The 17,238-nt window shown below is 37.6% G+C and overlaps 1 long non-coding RNA gene across 1 annotated transcript; it reads left to right on the plus strand.

Moving 5' to 3' along the window:
• The first annotated feature begins 990 nt into the window (after window positions 1–990).
• LOC110595121 lies at window positions 991–3,229 on the plus strand. The gene is made up of 2 exons (XR_002481617.1): window positions 991–1,165; window positions 3,065–3,229. It is a non-coding gene; the product is annotated as an uncharacterized LOC110595121 (long non-coding RNA).
• Window positions 3,230–17,238: the final 14,009 nt, after the last annotated feature.

The raw sequence follows: 17,238 nt of genomic DNA on the forward strand, positions 1-17,238 counted from the left end.
TGGAGTGCAGTGGCACGCTCCCGGCCACCGCAGCCTCGACCTGCTGGGCTCTGGCGCGATTCTTCCGCCTCAGCCTTCCGAGTAGCCGGAGCTACAGGCGTGGGCTACCACACCCGGCTAATTTTTTTATTTTTTATTTTCATTGCAGAGACGAGGTCTCGCCAATTTGTCCTTGAACCCTCAGGCACAGGCAATCCACTCGCCTCGGCCTCCCAAAGTGCTGGGATTACAGGCTGAGCCACCGAACCCGGCCCACCTTTTCCTTAATATCCTGCTCTCAGGAAAATGAATTAACAAGAGAGGGCACCCGGATGGAGCACAGAGCATATAGGTGCGTGATTTCAGTTTTAGGGGCTAGGAGCGGAAAAAGGTAGCGTGGAGAGATAAGGAAGCCTGAGCTCAAGATCATACTAACTCTCAGAAGACAGCTGTCTTTCACTTCTGGGGACTTCCAAGTTTGAAAGGAAAAACAAACAAAAAAGCCCGGGTGATTAAAATATGTCCCGGAAAGCTGACACCACCACTCTGTAAACAAATGAGCTTTCGTGAGCGCACACACACACCACACAAGTCTTTGTCAAATTCGTCAATCACAAGTTTAAAGAAGGGAGAGAAATGAGTTTTGAGTAGCAAATAGCGCCAGAAAACAAAACGAAAAGAAATAAAAGACCTAGACCTGAGAAGGGACTCCCCCACTGCTGAGAGTGGCCTTCGGCATGCCTCAGGCACTTTGGGGCGACCCCCGGTGTCCCCTAGATGCTCGGCCACCCACCCCCACCCTCAGGACGCGCTCAGATTGGAAAACTCACGGCTGCCGGTCAGGGTACCCAGGAATGGCAATGCAGAGGCGCGGCAGGGAGGTCCCGCGGGCGGGGCCTTCCCGGAGGCGGGGCCTTCTCGGGGGCGGGGCCGTCTCGGGGGCGGGGCGGGCCGTCTATGGGCGGGACGATAAGACCGCGCACCAAGCCGCCTTCCGCGTTCTCTTCCCTCCCCCAAGACCCGCCTTCTATAGGGCGGCTACCCCGGGGCCTGCCAGATGAGCAGTCCCGCCCTCGCAGAGGAGCCGCTTGGCCTGCAGTGGCCAGGGGCCCCAAACCAGCTGCCTTAGACCCTCCCAGCGTTCTTGGATGCGAGAAGGAGCTCGGCAAGGTTGCTACTGCATTTGGTGAGAAAAGCAAACTCTTTAATAAACCCTATTCGGGGCGAACGATCTCCCAACAACAGCATAACCCACCACCGGGCCCCGTGTGGAATCGGGCTCCCTTCCCCCGATCTTGGGATGGGGCGCTCCAGAGCCGCGGCTGCCGCGTCATCACCGACCCCCGAGCTCCTGCGTGAAGGGGCTGTCCCCTGGTGGTCAGCACCCGGCCGTGCACTCCGTGCCGGGGAGTTTCTCGGTCATGGGGTGGGTACTCGAGTAGGGGACGGAGAGCTGACATTTTGCTCTGGGAGTATACGCATCCTGTCCAGTGATAGTCTTGCTGAGGAAGAAATGTGCTTGTCACATCACTAGCACAGACAAGTCCACGCATGGCTGGAGAAATTAAGGTAAAACCATAGAGTGTTTGCTGCTCGAATTTCTACCTAAGAGGGATCAGAAGGGAAACATCTAGTTGGAGGGGTAGCAGGAGATTTGCCACAAATCTGCTTTTGCATAGCTTTACATAGCACGTACATTATTTTTGTGTTGTACTGTTTTGTGTGTTGAAGGGGAAAGAGCATACAGGAAGGGGTGGGAAGGTGAGTTTATGAGCATACAGGAAGGGGTGGGAAGGTGAGTTTTTCTTAAGCTCCTCTTTAAGGCTACCACTGGTTAGACTTGTCAGTCATCACAATGTAACGTTTTCAGAGGCATTTAATTAAAAAAAATAAGTACATGATTGGGTTTTTATAAGCAGCAGTTATTCCCCACAAACATCCTCAATCTTGACATGTAGCAGACTCTTTATTGATATTTTGTCTTCTGTCTCAAGGGTAAAGATGTCCCTCCTGATTGCCAGGGCCAGTCTCTTCACCCGAACCTCTAGCCCATTCCCTTTATAAAATAGGTAGCATCTCCTCCAGGACCCTGCTGTCCCTCCTTTTTGTACTTTCATTTTTAAAAATCTACTGATTTCTTTCCTAGTTGTTTAAACTCTCTTTCTTGCCTTTGTTTATACACAGGTCATTTCTTTCCTGCAGTTCTGCTAAAGATATAGGTCAGCCTTGGCTAGCCAGCTTTTGCTTCTACCACCTCGTTTCTTTCCCAGGTCACTGGTGGATTTCTTTCTAAATCCAGACTGCATCCTTACTTTCTTGACTTCAGTGCACACTTGGCAGAGCTGATTGGTCTCTCAGTTCACTCTTTTCTTTTAAACTAACATAATGCTATATTATTGTATTTCTCTTTTCTCAGATATACTTAAAGCTGTTAAATTGAACTAAATTTGACCTGCGACTGCCTTTATATTTTGAGTGTGTAAAACAAACTGCAACCTAACTTTAAAGTATATTCTTGTGACAGTGGCTGAGTCTCAGCCAATCACGACAGCTGCGCTACAGTCATTCATAGGCTGCCAACGACTAAGACCACATTTACATAACGCAAAGACCTCATCGCACCATGTCCATCCACACAAAGCAAATGCAAGTGCTGAACTAGAACTAATCAAACTGTCTCTGGAGGGCACATCATTTTTCTGTCTATAAATACTGCCTGCCCATGTGGCTGAGTGGAGTTCTCTGAACCTCTCTTATTCTGAATGCTGCCTGTTTCATGAATCATTCTTTGTTCAAATAAACCATGTTAAGTTTAGTTTATCCAAGGTTTTTTCTTAATGTAACATGGTCGTGTAAAGCAGGTTTTTTTTTTTTTTTTCTTTGTGTGGGGGGAATGAGGAATACAATTCTGATACTTTGATACTGTGACTTGCTTCTTATGGGCTGAATTTGTATGTTAAAATCTCAACCCTCAATACATCAGAATGTAGCTGTATTTGAAGAGAAGGTCTTTAATGAAGTGATTAAGTTAAAATGAGGCTATTAAAGGGGGGGACCTAATCCAATATGATTGCTGTTCTTATAGGAAGAGAAAGAGATAGCAGGCATCTGAGCCCAGAGGGAAGACCAGATGAGGACACGGTAAGAAGGTGGCTATCTGCAAGCTAAGAAGTGAAACCTCAGAAGAAATAAAACCCTGATCTCAGACTTTCAGATTCCAAAACTGAGAAAATAAATGTCTGTGATTTAAGCCTCCCAGTCTGTGGTACTTTGTTATGGCAGCCCTGGCAAACTAATATATGTCTCCTATTCCTTTCTTGTAAGCAAGTTACAGCACTTTAAAGTGATGTTTCCTAGGAAGTCAGGCAATTTCCTTAAAGAGGTGGTCATGGTCTAGGTTTTTGTACAAAGCCATAAACTTACTTTTTAAAAGAGTGTGCCCATTTACTGGTTTGGTTTTAGAGTGAAAATTAATTTGAGAGGCTTACTTTCACAGCAAGGAAACATTTTCTTTCATTTATTGTCAGGCAGAACTAGTAAATAAATAAAACTTAGAATAATAAACAGCATTTTAATTGCTCAGATGTTCAAAGTTTTAAAAATGTTGATAATATATTTAATGTTGTTAAAACTGTGAGAAAATTGACATTCTCCAACCTTAGTAGTGAGAACATGAATGGATATAAATGTTCCAGAAGATCAATGAGGGTTTATATTTATGATTATATATATATATATTTGTCTGTAGCTACCTATTTATCTGTTTTTCTCTTTGATACAGCAACCTCACTTTTAAAAATTTATCCGATGCAAGAGTATAAATAGTTACATATAAAAACACAGTTAATTACAGAATTATTTTAAGTAGAAATATAGCTCAAATATACCTAATCAATAAGTTCAAACTATCTATAAGTTAATGGTTAATTTAAGATATACCATACAATGGAACATTCTTCAACTGTTTAGAGGACCTAAGTAGATCTGCAAGTACTAAGAAGAAAATGTTTAAAAGTTTAATGCTAAAAATATGTTTGTTGGTGTATGTAATATGATCTCATTAAAGCACAAAGCAATTTAATATACACACATTGTGTGTTTGTGACACATGAAAATGTCTTAAAGGCTTCCAGAAAAACTTAGTGACTTTATCTTTTACCTGTGATAAGTGATTCAACGGGGTTTTTCTATTCATCTTCTGTGGTTTTCAATCTTTATTATTTGTCACCAGAGAGAAAATATTAAAAACAAAGGAAAATATAAATGTTTCTAGGAAGATATGGTCATATACATTTTTTATTACTGGAGAGTCATAAAAACTTCTGATCATTTTTCATGATTACCTTGTAGAGAGTAATAGTATCACTAGTTAAAGATATTATATCATGAAGCTTTTAGTGTAGCTTATTCAACTGAACTAAGTAGCAGCACATTGAAGGCTCTGGCATAGAGTCGATCCACACCCACAGAAAGTCCCATGTCCTATGCTTTTATGGGCTGTGCTCTCAATTCCTCAACCAGTCTTTCTTAGTATTAAACTACTATCACCAAGTCCTACTATAGCTCTTGAAAACCCCTCATCCCCTTCTCTTCATCTCCACACTCCGGCCTTCTATCAAACCACCAGTATCTCTCAACTGCAAAGGCCTCTAACTGAATTCCCTATACATCTCATACCATTTCTAATATACTCTTTATGTTGCAGTTTGTGTTCATTCCAGAGTTCAGTTCTGATCACATCAGCTCCCTGCATTAAACCAGCTAGTAGCTTTCCATCAACCTTAGAATACTGACCTAGGTATACAGCCTCCACATGGCTGGACCCTGGTAGTTCTCCAGTCTTAGTTGACACTGTGGTTTCCTTCTCCTACTACTCTATGGGTTTATTTAAGTTTATGGAATGTGCCGTACTCTCTCCTATCAAAATGAAATGTTCCTCTCTTAGGAAACTACACTTTTGTCTCATCTTATCTCAGGGCATTGGTTCCCTAGAAAAATCTTTTCTTAAGATAGACAAGTGGGACCTCATCAAACTGACAAGCTTTACAAAGCAAAAGATACCATCAAGAGAGCAGGGAGACAGCCCACAGAAGGGAAAGAATATTTGCCAACTGTATATCTGATAAGGGTCTAACATCTAGGATCTACAAGGAACTCAAACATGCCAAAAAGAAAAAAACAAACAGCCCCATTAAAAAGTGGCAGAAGACATGAATAGACACTTCTCAAAAGAAGATATACAGGCAGCCAACAGACACATGAAAAAAGTGCTCAGCCTCACTCATCATCAGAGAAATGCAAATCAAAACCACATTGAAATACCACCTAACCCCAGTAAGAATGGCCATCATTAATAAAAACAAACAACAACAGATACTGGCGAGGATGCGCAGAAAAAGGAACGCTTCTACACTGCTGGTGGGAATGCAAGCTAGTGCAACTTCTTTGGAAGACAGTGTGGCGATTTCTGAAAGAACTAGAGATTGACCTTCCATATGACCCAGCAATTCCCCTATTGGGAATATATCCAGAGGAATCCAAATCATTCTACAAAAAAGATACCTGCACACATATGTTTGTTATAGCTCTTGAAAACCCCTCATCCCCTTCTCTTCATCTCTACAATAGCAAAAACATGGAACCAACTATTGAAATTGGACTGGATTAAAAAATGTGGCACATATACACAATGAATATTATGCAACCATAAAGAAGGACAAACATATGGACTTTGCAGCAAATTGGATGGATTTAAGTTGATCATACACAGTGATCTATCACAGAAACAGAACAGAGTACCACATGTTCTCACTCATAAGTGGGCCTTGAACAATTATCATAATACTATAAGAAAGGGATTGACAGTAGTGGGAAACTGCCAGGGAGGGGTGTAGGATTGGCAGTTGGGGGGGAACTGTCAGGGGAGGGAGTGGCACACCTCATCAGCAAGGGTACCTGCATAATCAACATTTGTATACCTAACCCTGAATTGTACCCCACATATTTAAAATTTAAAAAAAAATTTTTTAAAGTCTTTTCTAACCTCCAGACTATACCAAATCCTCCTCCTGACCACTCCAACTACCTCTGATTCTTAGTTATTATCTCAGTCATATTTTTGCATTCATTTGCATGATCTTTTGATCAAAATTGCTGTCTCTGATTAGGTCTTACTATTGTGAATGCAGAGTCTGTCTGTGTTTTGCCCACTATTGGGTCCCTTATTGCCTAGTTTCATTTCTGACATGTAGTAGGCTTTAGTTTCTTAAAAAATTCCTAAATGTATGTTGAATAAATAAGCACATAGTGAATGCTCAAAACATTTCTATTCAATTAGTGGATAAATAACTGACTCTTTGGAGGACTAGTGGAGATCTGACTGGCAGAGAGCCACATACATTCAGGTCTAAGAAAGAAAGAGAAACTTACACAAGGAAGACAATTTTGATAAGACTTGTCAGAATTTTGGAATACTTCAGGATAAACTAGTGTAAAGTGAAGTAAGCAGAGTTTCTACATTTAACTGACCTTCAGAGCTGAAGTGGAAGATGGACAGTAAAAGAGTGAGTTACTAATGTCCTGTGTCAAAAGCTGACTCAGGGTCCTTTTTATGTTTGTGCTCTTAGGTTTTAACCAGTTTCTACTTACATCAACCTCACTTTTATGGTAAAGTAACACTATTGTTCTGAAGAGTTAGGGTCTCAATCTGTCACCCAGGCTGTAGTGCAGTGGCACAATCATGGCTTAACACAGCCTAGACCTCCTGGGTGCAGGCAACCCTTCCACCTCAGCGTCCAGAGTAGTTAGGACTACAGGCAGGCACCCCTAAGTCTGACTAATTATTTTTTATTTTCTGTAGAGACAAGGTCTTGCTATGTTGCCTAGGCTATTCTCGAACTTCTGGGCTCAAGCAGTCCTTCTGCCTGGTATTTCCAAGGTGTTGAGATTACAGGAGTGAGCCACCACACCCATCCTAAAAAGGGTCTTGAGAATATTTTGGCATTGTTCTGATTTTTTTTTTTCTAGAGTCAGAGAGCAGAAAGCATCTGCTATTTGGGAGCAGGAGCTGCCAGAGGAATGGAACTTAATCAAAATATGAACAGCATAAAGATCCATTTTAAAAAGTAGAAGATGAAAGACAGTGACCAGCATGGGTTTCTACTAAAGGGTAATTTCTCATGCAAAGGTGAAGACCCCTAGATCTGAAAGAGGGATAAAACAAAGTAGTCAATGAAATCATATTCTCACTAGACACTTATTCTATGAGGTAATTCTGGGAACTAGAAACATTAATATAGTTGAGAAGTCTAAAGAAGAGACTAGACATGAAAACAACTAGTTTAGCAGATTGATTTATTTACATGTCAAAATTGGCTACAAGTTAAGTACAAGGGAACAAAAAGGAAGAAGCAACTGTTTCTAATCAAGGGAAGAGATGAGAGAAAAATTTGAAGGTGACACAGAAACTTACCTTTAAAAAATATACATATTTGTGGACAGATAAGAGTGGAAGGCATTACAATGTAAGGCTGTAAAATACCCCAAAACATGGAGATGTAAATGTGAAAGACTATTTGAGAAAGACAAAATTTTTTTTGTAACTGAAACATGTTAGCAGGTCTTGCATAGTGCCAGCTTTAAGGAGAAGGTTAGGCTAGGTTTAGTGGGACTTTGGCTGGCATACAGGAAGTCTGAGTTGTATTCTACAATCTGGAAGAAGGTTTTTAAGAAGTGCCATATAGCAAACATTGGTTGTCTCTTCAACATCTATTTCCCATTCCACCCCTGTGGTCCTTTCTAACAAAATCCCGATTTTGCATCGATAATTCACTTCTCCTTTCAAAAATTTGAGGGAAAGTAAAATAATTTCCATTTTTAAGGGTGGATATGTATTAGTTGAAGTCAAGCAAGCTAGTCCATATTTTTTGTGCTGCCATGGCTGACTCTTAATGGGTTATACATAATAAACATACATCACAATATTATGCTTGATTGTTCGGCATGTGTAAGAGGCATAGTCTTGATTCTAAATCAGATTTGTTGTTACCAGTGATGCATCAAGTCCATTTTGGCTAAATAGAGAGCAACTTCCACAGTAATTTCAGTGTATCACTAAACCAAATGCAGAGGTTATTACACACATATGCTTTTTTTTTTTTTTTTTTCAGTTTTTAAGGTGTTATTTTTTGGCCAAGTCCACAGGTTTTCCACATCAAGGAGTATGATTTTAGGGAATGTTTGTATAGGATCAAAGTCATATGTTTTCTTAGAATTTGACATATTTAAGAATAAAGTTAGATTTATTTCAACATAAAAATTTATTGAGGACATGCAAGGTTTTATTTTGCTATTGAGAAAAAATTCTTCTTCAAAAAAATTATTTTAATTATATATTTAATAAACCTGAAACAGAAAAGTAAGGAGAACTTTAAAAATATGTACATTCTCTTAGTTAAAATATGTGGCGACAGTGAAGTAGCACATGAGACGATGGCAAGATATTCCACCAGCTTTTGGAAAGAGGTTTCTCCAAGAGTTAAATCCCAAAGTGGAACAGAGGAGGATGAGTGCTTCTAGGCCATCGGGGTTGACCTCAAGTGTATCTGAGACTCAAGAGGAGGGAATTTGGAATTCAGTAGAAACATGAGCAAGGAAGGATCACAGTGCAGACTTGCTAAAATGTTATCTGGGACCTAAAGAGGAGGGAATTCAGTAGAAGCGAGAGCAAGGAAGAGTCACTGTGCTGGCTTCTTCAGCATCCACACATCTTCCAGGTGCCATTTCCACCTTTTCATGGAATGTAGGCACATCAGCTCTGGTGCAGGAAGTGTTTAACTGTCCTAATCAGGCTAATGACTAGGCCCAGCTGGTGGGTTGGGTCAACTGGAGTCATTACTCTCAGGCCGAGTTTGGTGAAATGCATATGCTTTCTAATTGTAGGCTAGTATTAATAGACATGGGCCTCCTTCTTCAATTATTTTCAGCCATGAGCTTAACTTAATGTGGCCTCGTATATTATTTCTCTTAGGGGGCTTAAGAATCTGGAAAGGATTAGCCACAGTCTAATTTAGGAACAGAGATGGGTGAATCTACCACTGTACATTTACTGGTGTGAGTCACTGGGAAGGTCTAAGTCACTATTCAAGATGATTCAGAACAGCTGAATCTACAGCTGCTTTAGGAATAAGTACTGTGGTGCCTATGAAAATGCTCCTCTCTCAGATCTCCAACTGTGGAGGGGTGGGTAGGCAATTGCCAGATGGCCTCAGATGGTGTGCTCTGGAATGCTTGGTGCCAAGTCTATGTTGTCCAAGGGCTTCTCCAGGCCAGTAGTTAAATGAGGTGGGATCTTAAGGCAGTCCTATATCTGGGAGACATGGGACTCTTCTGATGGGTGACTTTGGTTCAAGGACTCCCCATGGTCCCGGAAGAAACTTTCTGAGATCTGCATTGCAATGCAAGCCTTTCCTTCCTTTGCGTTCTCCTTCCCAAGGGAAGGAGAGATCTGATCCTATTTTGACTTCTGCTTCTTGAAAGGCCCAGAATAACACAAATACTGATAGAATTACATCTCTTTACATTAAAATACTCAAGAGCATTTATCAAAATTGTGTTGTAGTGTGAGTTAAAAGAAAAGTTTTTAACTTGAGAATATTATGAAAAACTTATTATATGTTTTCATTCTTTAGTGCATTTACAATAGCTGTTATTCAAATTATAGCAGGGTCTATTTCCAAAGGCAAGTTACTGCCTGCTTCTTCACTGAAAGCAGCAATGGAGGAGTGCGTTGCTTCTCTTGACGGGAAGTCAGCCCCGACTCAGAGTTATAAAGTCTTTCATATTCTCCTTTGATGTATTTGTGAAATTAACCTGAGCCTACTTTTTTTTGTTTGTTTGGATAATAGGTGTGAGGAGCATATGTGGAGTAGTCAATACTATTCCAGTCACAGTGAATGTTTTGGAACATATCACCACCACTTCAGCAATATCCATGCTGAAACTTTCTTCCTTCAGTAAGGGACAAGGTTGGGGTGAAAGAAGGATATTCTTACATCTCTAAGCTCTTTTTCTCACCTCCAGGCCAGACATAATATTTGGTTTTGCCCTGAAGACTTTACCTGCCTACGAGCCAGTGTAACTGAGTTTAAGACTGAGAGTAGATGTCCAATTTCTCTCTCTTTGAAATATCAGACCCATAGACCCAATTTCCTTTAATTGAACCTGCACCAGTGTAATGTAAATATCTTCAGGCACAATCCCACAGTGGTTGCAGATATAAGATGTCAGATTGTGTATGAGAATTGGGGGTCATGGAAAGTCAATCCCATATAAAAATTCCTACAGAGAAAAAAGAGTGAGTCAAAGTTCATCATTCATGTGGAAACAACATCTATTATTGTTTATTTTTTTGCAAGTGTAAACAATTATTTCCAAATTGATTTATTCCTAAGTTCTTGTGTGTGACATCAAGGTGATTGCTTCTCAAGGCTTTTAATTATATATTGAGGCTTACAGTCTTAATTTCATTTTGATTTACTCCAGACTTCCACCACGTCTAGCAGATTTATAGGGAAGCATTCTTTTCCAGGGTACCTTTTCTGTACTTTGTATAATTAATTTTTTTTTCAGTTTGTCCCTTGGGCTCAAAGAAAATGCAGATTTGAATCTCTGTAAGAGGAGCGTAAAAGTTCTTATTTTTTTCTTTTATACAGAAAAAGAAAAGAAGCAGTCCCTGACATCCAGGAAAATGTCCAGGAACAGTCAGGCCACACTGCTCTCCTGCTGTACATAAACAATTTCACAGAACATCAATATCAGACAAAGTCACTCTGAGACCATCACTGAGTGAGGTACATACAAGGTTACTGCAACCCACAAAATGCTGAACACCCTTCTCTGTTATCTAAGATGAGTAACTGCTAATTTTTAGAAACCATTTATAGCTTTATGTTCACTTTAGTCAGCTCACCTTATAGATGAAATTTATTGAGATCTCAATAATAGAATCACCCATACTTCTTGACAGCATCTAATTCAGAACAAAGCTTTGCTTCCTTAGACCCTTCCCAAAATTATCTAACCAAAGCCAAATCCTCTTTTATCTGAGGTGTCCACAGTTCTCTATAGTATTCACATTCCCTAGCTGTGATGAATAATAGGCCCAACTTGTTTGACTATAGGTGTGTTCTTGGTGGTTTTTGGCTGGAGGGAATTAACAACATTATCTGTATACCTGAAAGTATTCTCCCTTCTTCTTCCTAATTAAAAAGTCTTTATTTTTTCAGTACTAAAGATCCACTAGGCTATAAAAGGTTAAGGTTATTCTGACAGTTTGACACGAGCCAGCTGTTTGCCTTTAAATGTTTTTGCCAACTGAAATAGTTTCTCTCAGAGTTTCTTAGGAAGACCAAGATTTATGTATGTTCTAGTTATTGAGAGTAACAAGCTCATAGTGCCAGTTGTCTTGTGATTAAATGTCAAAAGTCTTAATTAAGGCTGTTACTATTTCTTTTCTAACAGTTTGGCTCCAGTGCTACGCAGGCAGCAAGAACACAAGAAAAAACTGGTTTTTAAAAAATTTTAATGTTTGTTTTCTAAAGCCCCAGTTGCCTCCCCTTTCTTTCTTTATCTTGGTGGAAGGTGTAGAAAGAATTTATGACCTTTTAAAAAGGCTTTTTGCTCCTGTTTGAAACATAGACACCTCACGGACAATATGACAAGGTATAGGTGTAGCTTGCTGTATGTACTTCGGCCCTAGACTACAGGTTTTATTCGGGAAGAATATCTGTGAAGTCTCTTTTGGATCCTATAATAGAATGCTTTTATAGTGTATTCTTATTCATTTTGTTCCCCCTCCCCCTTTGGGTAGTATCTTAGACTTCAATTACGTTAATTTTGGCAGCATAAAAAATATGAATTTTATGTCAATATTTAAATAATTAATGGATACAATTTTTAGTACTTCATGTATATATTTCTTAACTAATTATGTATATTTCCTACATAGTTCAGATGAACAGAAATAACTTTTAATGACCCTAAGATGCACATATTAACATAAACCTTGGTTCCTGACTGTTATCACTAGTCAATCAATATATAACTTAAAAAAAAGTTGAAGTTGTTTTGCCCACCTCTTCTTTCTACTTATTTATTCATTCCTTTGTTCTACTTATTTCTAATATAATGAGCACCTATAGAACATACTACTAAATTTGAGACTAGAACAAAAACCACAACTAAAACTACCCAAACTCTCCTATCAAAGAAATGCTTATTCTTTATAGCATTCAAATGCAGAATGTATTTCTTAGCTCTCTTGATTTAGAGGTGGAGTTTTGTGTGTGTGTGCACATGGTTAGAATAAAGATCTCTGAAAATTTGAAAATCACCCTCTACCCCATATCTACCATACTTGGAAAATTGACTCCAATGATGTGGGCCAAAGAGAGAACCTTTAAAAAAATGAAAGCCAAGCGGGGGTCTAAAGACTTTGCAAGAAGTAGAGGACAGAAGGAAGTAGTCTTGAAATAATGGCTGTGTTACTTTTGTCAGCAAAAGTGGTCAACATCTACAGCCATCTCTAGTTATTTATTGCCATGTTAGGTCCATATATTAGGTGAGGGCATGAACTTTGGTGGGGACATTGATTTAGGCATTAAGTGTAACAAAGATTAATTTTATGAAAAGGAGATAGAAAAGGATTTCTGATGAATACTGCTGTTGAAGATTGTAAGGTCAATACTCATCAGAGAGTTCCAGTTGATTTTGGGAATTCGACAACAGAGGAACATAAACTTTCATATTTCAGTTTCCTTTTACATTAATACAAACTTAATGGTGTGGTGGAGAACATAAAAGAAATTTGATTATTTCTATGATAACATGAGCAATTTGGGAACCACTCTCATCCTTCTCATTTGTTAGGGTAAGTTTCTATTCCAGAATCTAATGATACATAAAAAGTAGAGGAGATGCTAACTCAGGTAAGAAAAGATCTTTATGCAAATTATTTATCTTCAGATAGAAATGCTAACGAAAGAAACTAAGGATAGTAGGACATAAGAAATTTGGTAGTGAGTACTGACCAGTCTGGTGCCCTACCCCCAAATGAGTAACACTCTAGCAGAGCTCCTGATTAGCCTGGAGCACAGACTGGAGCTCAGACAAGCTCAGCACTCAGGCCCCAGGAAATCAGCACATATGCATAGCCATCAGTTGACTAGCCCCTGCTCTTCAGAGCACTGACCAACCCAGCACCAGCCTTCAGGGACCAGAACCTGATTAGGTAGACCAGGCATACAAACTCCTGCAGCCTAAGCCACTGAAAAACTTGTAGGCATTGCTTATGCTGACTATACCTGAAGAAATTGCATAGAGACTACACTACTGTGCCCACTCAGAACCCAAGCTAACACACCTTATGAAACTGACATGCTAGGACACATCTGCAGGTGAAAGTGTATCCCTACAAAAGTCACTCTACAACATTTGAAGAGGTGACCATTCCATCAGATGCACAGGTATCAATGCAAGGATACAAGAAACATGAAAAAGCAAGGGGAAATGATACTACTGATGAAACACAGTAGTTTCCCAATAACAGATCCCAAAAAACTAAAAATTTGTGAAATGACTGAAAAGGAATTCAAAATAATGATCTTTTTAAAACTCAGTGAGCTATAAAGGAGCATAGATGGACAATTCAACAAAATCAAGGAGCAATTTATAATCTGAATGAGAAATACAACAAAGGATTAGATATCATTAAGAAAGAAACAAACAGAAATATTGCAGCTAAAGAATTCAATGAATGATATAAAAAATACAATTGAGAGCTTCAAGAGCAGACTATAAGTAGAAGAAATAATTTTCAAACTTGAAAACAGACTTTTTGAAATAACCCAGTCAGAAAAAAAGAAAGAAAAAAAGTGAAGAAAGCCTGTGAAAGCAAACAAATATTCATATAGTGAAGAAGAGATGAAGAAAGAGAGATGTTATTCAACAAAATAGTTGCTAAAAAGTTCTCCAATCTTGAAAAGATATGGACACTTAGAACTGTGAAATTTAAAGGATCTCAAATATATGCAATCCCAAAAGGTCCTATCTGAGGCAGAGTATAATCAAACTATCAAAAGGCAAATAAAAAATTATAAAAGCAAGAAAAAAATTAAGTCATATATTTAAAAATTCCCATTAGACTATCAACAGATTTTTCAACCTTGCAGGCCAGGAAAGAATGGGGTGATATATTCAAAATGCAGAAAGAAAGAAAACAAATGTCAGCCTAGAATACTATACCAGCAAACTTTCCTTTAGAAATAAAGGAGATATAAAGTCTTTCCCAGATAAGCCAAAGCTGAGGGAATTCATCACCATTAGACTGGACTTACAAAAAATGCTTAAGGGAGTGTTTCAACTACAAGACTTTATATCTCCTTTATTTCTAAAGGAAAGTTTGCTGGTATAGTATTCATTATCAAATTCAGAATACTGTATTATTGTAATGGTGGTATATAATCTTTTAAATATCTAGTATGAAGGTTAAAAGTCAAAATAATCAATGATAACTATAGCTACAATAAGTTGTTAAGGAAGAGATAATACATACAAATGTACACTAAGGTAAGGAAAGTATACATTGTGGGGGAAAGCAAAAGTCTAGGATACTGAAGATAAGCTTTCAGCAGCTCAAATAGTCTATTATAACCATACAATTTTTTTATGGAAGCCCAATAGTGACCATAAAAATACAAATAAGAAAAAAATAAACCAAAGCTTATCATTACTAGAAAACAACCAACCACAAAGGTAAACAATGAGAAAGGAAGAAAGAAACAAAAAATATATTTAAACCCCCCCCAAAAGACAAGTAATACAATGGCAGAATTAGGTTTTTACCTATCACAAGTAACCTTGAATATAAATGGACTAAATTTCTAATTAAAAGGTATGGAGTGACTAAATGAATTTTTTAAGAAAAGATTCCTATGCGCTCTACAAGATACTCGCTTGACCTATAAGGACACACTTAGATTGAAAGTGGAGTATAAAATGATAATCTATGCAAATGAAAATGCAAAGATTGCAGGAGTAGTTATTTATATTAGAAAAAATAGACTTTAAGTACAAAATTATGAAAAGAGACAAAGAAGGTAATGATGAAGGAATCACTTCAGCAAGAGGACATAACAATTATTAGTATATATGCACTCAGTGCCTGAGCACTCAAATATAGCAATCAAATATGAGATCTAAAAAGAGAGATACATGACAATAAAATAGAGAACTTTAACATCCCACTTTCAGCAAGGAACTGATCATCCACACAGAAAATCAACGAAGAAACATCAGATTTAAAATGCACACTAGACTAAATGAACCTGACAGGCACTTACAGAACATTTCACCCAATAGCTTCAGAATACATGTTTTTTTAAACAACACATTGAACTTTCTCTAGGATAGAGAAAATTTGTTAAGACACAAAACACATCTCAACAAAGATTTCTAAAAATTAAAATCATACCAACTATCACAATAGAGTAAAACTAAAAGTCAATAACAAGACAAACTTTGGAAACTATGTAAATACATTTTAAAAAATCAAATAACATGCTTTGAACAACCAACAGGTAAGTGAAGAAACTAAAAAGAAAATTAAAATCCCTTGAGACAAATGAAAATGGAAACATCACATACCAAAACCTATTGAAGACAGCAAAAAGAGTTTATAGCAATAAATAATTACATCCAAAAAGTAGAAGAATTGCATATAAACAATCCAATGTTTCACGTCAAACAAAAACAAACACAAACCAAATTCAAAACTAGAAGGAAAGAAATAATAAAGATCAAGCAGAAATAAATGAAATAGAGACTAAAAAAATACAATAGATTAACAAGATCGAGGGGTTTTTTTTGAAAAGATAAACAAAAACAACAAATCTTTGGCTAGACTAAGAAAGAGACGACTCAATAAATATAATTGGAGATGAAAAAGGAGACATTGTAACAGATGTCAAAGAAACACAAAGGATCATAAAAGACTTTTATGAGCAAATACACTTCAGCAAGTTGAAAAATCTGAAAGATATGTGTAAATTACTAGACACACGCATCCTACCAAGATTAGACTATGAAGAAATAGAAAACCTGAGCCAGCCAATAATGTGTAACAAGAATGAATCATTAATAAAGTCTCATATCAAATAAAACTCCATGACCTGATGGTTTCACCGATGAATTCCACCAATAACTAAAAAAATAAATAATACCAATTATTTTCAAACTATTCTAAAAAGTTGAAGAGGAGGAACTTCTTCCAAATGCATTCTATGAAGCCAGCATTATCCTGATACTTAAAACAGATAAAGACACAAGAAAACTACAGTCTAATATTCTGTATGAATATAGATGCAAAAATCTTCAACAAAATGCTAGCAAAATGAATTCAACAGCATATTAAAAAGATCTTTTACCATAATTAAGTGGGATTCACTCTATGGATATAAGGATGGTTTAACAAATGAAAATCAATAAATGGGATATATCGCATTAATGGAATAAAGAACAAAAACCATATGATTCATTCACTAGACAAAGAAGAAACATTTGCTAAAATTTAACATCCCTTAATGATAAAAATTCTCAACAAATTAGGTATAGAAGAAATGTGCCTCAATCATAATTAAGGCCATAAATGACAAGCCCGCACAGGCAACTTACCAAATGAATGACAGTTGAAAACTATTCCTCTAGGTTTGGAACAAGACAAGGATGTCCACTTTCACTGCTTTTATTTAATGTGGTACTGGGAATCCTAGGCAAAAAAATTTGGCAAGAGAAAAGGCATTCAAAACAGAAAAGATGACGTCAAATTTTCCTTGTTTATAGACAACATGATCTTGTAGATAGAGAATCTAAAGACGCCACAAAAAAAGACTGATAACTAATAAATGAATTCAGTTAAGTTGCAAGATACAAAGTCAACACACAAAAATCAGTAACATTTCTATACACCAAAAGCAAATTATCAGAAAAAGAAATCAAGAAAACAATCTACTTAACAACAGCTACAAAAAAGATGCCTACAAATATGGTTAACCAATGATGTGAAAGATCTCTACAATGAAAACTATAAAACAGAAATAGAAAAAAAAATTATAATTTCATTCTTCACAGAAATAGGAAAAAAAAAAATCTAACACCACAAAAGACCTCACATAGCCAAAGTAATTCTGAGAAAAAAGAACAAAA

The sequence above is a fragment of the Carlito syrichta genome, unplaced genomic scaffold (assembly GCF_000164805.1).
Source record: "Carlito syrichta isolate Samal-C Ts95f unplaced genomic scaffold, Tarsius_syrichta-2.0.1 Scaffold274072, whole genome shotgun sequence".
Classification (NCBI taxonomy): Eukaryota; Metazoa; Chordata; class Mammalia; order Primates; family Tarsiidae; genus Carlito; species Carlito syrichta.